Source organism: Cebus imitator, unplaced genomic scaffold (assembly GCF_001604975.1).
Source record: "Cebus imitator isolate Cc_AM_T3 unplaced genomic scaffold, Cebus_imitator-1.0 Scaffold188, whole genome shotgun sequence".
NCBI lineage: Eukaryota > Metazoa > Chordata > Mammalia > Primates > Cebidae > Cebus > Cebus imitator.
The window spans coordinates 6206714-6211593 of NW_016107503.1; the positions used below are offsets into that span (position 1 = coordinate 6206714).

General features: G+C 44.5%; 1 protein-coding gene across 3 annotated transcripts in view; it reads left to right on the forward strand.

Moving 5' to 3' along the window:
• Positions 1–1690: 1690 nt before the first annotated feature.
• Positions 1691–4880, forward strand: part of OTUD7B (OTU deubiquitinase 7B) — a 69615-nt gene continuing 66425 nt past the window's right edge. For all 3 annotated transcript variants that reach the window (XR_005203070.1, XM_017546396.2, XM_017546398.2), the window contains exon 1: positions 1691–2002. The gene's annotated coding sequence lies outside the window, so the exon portion shown is untranslated. The remainder of the gene's footprint in view (positions 2003–4880) is intronic.

A 4880-nucleotide genomic window follows, 5' to 3' on the forward strand; every position in this document is an offset into this window, starting at 1 on the left:
AACTTCCAGATTGTGAGGCCCCTCTTCTACAGATCTGTGCTCCCACCCAAGCTTTATCTAGCAAAGGGTAGGTGTGATCAGTGATTGTCACAATCATTCCAGAATGATTATGTAGAGTTACTAGAACTGCAGTCTTTTCATTCTGAAGTATTTTCATCCCTCTCACCTTTCTAGAACTACACCCCTTTCAGCTCCTTCCCAACAGCTGTAGCCAATTGATTCTACCGAGAGTCCTAAGAGTCCACCCTGTACCTCTCCAGTTCAGTTCAGTTAGAGTCAATTTAGGTGAACAAATCTCATCCTGCTCTCCTCCTCAAATTTGCCACTAAATGGCAGCTAAAATTTGTGGTCCCCAAATGCTTGAAGCCCAGGCCAAACGACTTTACTTGTCAACCTGTATTGTAAGTCCTGGATATACCCCCATGCAAGGCACTCGGACCTGTTTGGCCTTAGTCAGCTTAGTATGTATGGGCGCCCTTGGGCCCAGCCCTAAATTTTCAATTCCAAACCCAGGTGCATCCCTAAGAGATACAGATGTTTAGGAAATTTCCTGTTTCAGGTGCTAGTTTCCTATTCTGAGCTAGACAATTCTAAAATGTGTATTCCCCACACCTCCCCCTCAGAAACTGAGGAAGTGAGGGGAAAGAAAAGTTGACTAGAATATTTATTTTTACATAGGAATAATGGGCCCAATTAGACAATAAACATTATTTTGAATATGCAGACCAGGTGCTACAATGTTAGGAATCTGAATTAAAATTTCAGATGTCTTTGACATAGTTTTGTGTTTCTCATAAAGAGGTATTTATTAAATGGCCTTTCTTTTTAGAAACAGCCCAACCAGGCCTAATATTTATTCATTTAACAAATAGGGAAGGTCTACTATGTGGCAGGGATGGCTTATGTTCTCACAGCCACAGCTCATTGTCACTTACATAGGACACATACAAGTTCTGCTACATCTAATATAGTTTTATCTATTTTACTAAATTGTAAAACCTTTGATGTCTGAAACTATGCTTGTTAATTTTTGCATCCCCGTGTATCACTGAGCACAATGAAACACATCACAGGGATAAAATACACATTTGAATGATGCCACAATGTTTTAAAAGACATTACAAACAAACACACCATGTAACTTTTTTTTTTACTGTGTTAGGAAGTCTAAAGCAAATGCGTCAACAGGGGATCATTATTATGCAAGTAAATAAATATTAAGTGTGTTTACAGAGAAGGGTATGTTCACTTCAAGAGTGAAGGAACAAGAGCAATACATAACTGGGTGGGGACTGGTCTGGAAGAAGCGAATTTTCCTCCGGTCATTCCAGAACGATTGTGTAGTTACTAGAATTTCAGTCTTTTCATTCTGAGGTATGTTCATCCCTCTCACCTTTCTACAACTACTCCACCCCTTTCAGCTGCTTTCCAACGGCTGAAGCCAACTGATTCTACTCCAGAGTCCTGAGTCCACCTTGTACCCCACCAGCTCCGGTTCAAGAACGCTCCAGACCAGGAGCTTTAGGAACGCAGGTCAGGAAAACAAGGGGTCACGCGCGGGGCAAGCGCCAAACTGGCCGCAGCCCGGGGAGCAGCGCTAAGGGCGGGGCTGCGACGGGGCGGGGCGGGGCGGGGCGGGAGGAGGCCCGGGGGCGGCCTGGGTGTCACCACCAACCCGCTCCGGCCGGAAACTGGCGCTTGTTTCCGGCCGGACAGCCGAAAGCCACCGATCCTGAACCAGCCGCCGGAGCCGGAGTGGCGACCGGGTGTGGAGCGGGCAAAAAGCCGCTGGGGAAGCCAGTCCCGCTCAGTCCCTTCTGGCTCCAGCTCCAGATCCTGTGCGGAGCAACAGCTGCGGTCGCAGTCTCCACCACCGCCTCCGCCTCCATCGCCGTCGGGGGAGGGGCCGGCCGGACCCCGGGGTCACTGCCGAGGAATGAGGAGAGGCGGCCGGGCCCCGCGCTCCGCCCCGGCCTAGGGCCTTGCCCCGGGAGCCGCGAGGGTAACGGAGCCCCCCGCCCTGACACCGTCCCCCGTCTGCTCCCGCCCCTCCCGGCTTCTCAGACTCCCAAACTCTGCTCCTCTCATCGCCACTGCCCCCTTTCTCCTTTCTGAATCCGTTTCAGCCGAAGCCGTCTCCCCCGGCACTCCCTTCTCGCCCTGGCTGCTCCTTGCTTCGTCCCAGCCTTTCCTCCGTTTCCTCCTCCCTTTCACCTGCGTCCTGCGTTCCTACCCCGCGCTCTCCAGCTACCGGCCTCCCTTCCTGAGCTGTGCTGGGCAGTTTGGGCGGTCCCCCTTTGTCAGCTAGACTTTCGGGACGGATGGTGGAATTTTAAGGTGATTAAGATGCAGTTTACTACCCCTACAGTAGGATGAAGTTCATTTAAAATCTCAATATAAAACTAAAATGAAAAGCAAACAAGCTTATTCTCCCTATTGATAGCCAAACTAAGGTGCATAAGGTAATGGAGGAAAGGCGAGAAAAAGGTGTGTGTGTGAGAGAGTGAGAGACGGAGGCTGACGGATTCTAGGGCAGTCTTAAGAACTTTAGAAAAAAAAGTTGTCATGAGCCGATGGAAACTTTAGAAGCTGATGATGAGTAAGCCGGGGACTGCGTGATCTCACTCTTCTCATAATTACTAGGTTAACGGTGTGGCTCTGGTCGGGATGGAATGGGATTTGTTTACTGGGCCGGCGTATTTTTAGCTTGTCGGCTCACAAGGACCAGCGCTCAGAGTCTCTCCCTCCTCGTGGTAGTCTTTCTGTCTAACCTAGGTGGCTTCTCTGGGTACAATACAGATGTAAAAATTTGAAAGTAGAAAGAAGCTGACTGGTGGAATTTTATGGAAGAGGTTCCCCACAAACTTCCCAGGCAGCTTTTCATGAATGCAAAGTCGAGAATTAGCAGTATGTTGACTTTTATTTTCCTTGTCTTTTTATACGTCCTACGTAACGCTTTCCTTAGAAATTCACAGGCTGCTAATTTTTCAGTCGTTGGCCTCTAGTACTGTATATTTAGGAGATTTTCGAGGCGGCTGGATCCCTTTGTCTTTCAGAATCTAGTTCAAAGGTGGAAAAGAACAGAGTAGAGAAAGAGGTGGCGGTAAGACTGGTCCAAAAGAGTAGCTAACCCCTAAATATTTAAAGAATAGTTTCTATGCTATGTAACTCCCCCCCCTCCACCCGCTATGTAACTTTCGAAAACATTTAGAACATTTTCTTCCTAGTAAATGAGATGGCATTCCTGATGGGGAGAAGACTTCAGGGACGGAAGTTGGGTGGCTAGGGAGAATCAGAGGTAGTTAAACATTCGCTGTGCATAATTTACAAATGAATACATTATGCGCAAACAATGAAGAATTAATTATACTCTTTGTCTTCATTGTTTTTCAAGTAGTTCTTTTAAAGTTTAGTAACCAACCTGCTGTGCTAGTCTATCGATATTTTGAAGGCTGAACAAAACTGTAAAATAAATGAACTTGATGTTGTTCCTCCGCAGGCTGAATACCCGACCGCTCTAATTTCCACTATTGACCCAGCTTGCCTCAGAGCACCTCCCAAAGTGGCCAGTTACTATGTACTTAGAGATTGCAAGCGAATGCAAATATTAGCTGATACTAGGAATAATTAAGACGGTAAATAAGCTGAAAACATATTCCAAAACCAAAATAGGTTTTTTCGATTTTAGCCCATTTTTTATTATCAGCACCTTTCTGCCAATATTTATCCATTAACATGAATAATTTAGAATTGAACCGATATCTGCTTTGGACATTACACATTCAAGATGGAAAGAAAGATGGAAGGAAGAGTTTCCAAACTAATTTTTTATTGTTGTTGCCTTATTTGACTTATTCCTTGCTTTTAGTACCAAAGGCTCCCTCAGAAAAAAATGTAAAACTTTGCCAGTGCAAGAGCTAGCTATCTGATGACTTATATAAGACAGGATGAACAGTAATGAATGCTAATCGTTAGGTGGCCTTTAGTGGCCTTTTGTTGTCAACAACTTGGAAAAATTTCCCAAAGCTTTGTTTCATCTCTTTCTTTGGAGACTCCTATTTAAAAAAAAGATTTAATTTGGAGATGAAAATCTAATTTTTAAAAACCACATATGCCTTCCCAGAATCTGCTATCGATAATTGTTTTGATCTATGTGAGTTGGTTGGTGCCAATATTAGTGATGATATCTGGGTAAATTCTATTTATATCTGCATCTAGCAACTCCCCAAAGTTGACCTGTGTACTTGATTCCAGGGCATGGGGATCGAAGGGGTTGAATAAGCCTGGGAGTGAGAGGAGAGGTGCCTGGTGGTAGTCCATCAGTATTCCTAGTTCTCAGAAGGTTTTATCTGCAATTTTGAGATTCAGTGTATGTAACCAAGTGAACTGCAGTGGAATAATTCAGTATCAAAAATAAGTTTTCTGATTGTTATGAGGGCACTAAGCTCCACTTGTCAAAGTTTTGGAGCTCCTCAGTATCTTAAGCATGTTGTAAGATACTGGCCATTTTAGTGTGTGTGTGTGTGTATGTGTGTGTGTGTGTGTGTATGCGTGTATGAGTAGGCCTCTCCTTACCCTAAACACTCATCCCGCCAAAGGGAAAAATCCTTAAACAGTGCTTTGATATGTGACCTCAGCAATATCTTTCCCATGGGAACTTAGGACCTGTGAAAGAGCAGACTGGACTCTTTTGTAGCCTTTGACAAATTCAGGTAATTAAAAATTTGTGTAAGTGGAATATAGATGCAGGGCAGTTTTCATATGAATGCCTGAATTCAGCTGACTTTTTAATATAATAGAAGGGAGTTGTTTGGTTGTTTTTAAATAAGACGTCCTTGCTGAGTATTGATTGAACACTTCTTTTTTTTTTTTTTTTTTTT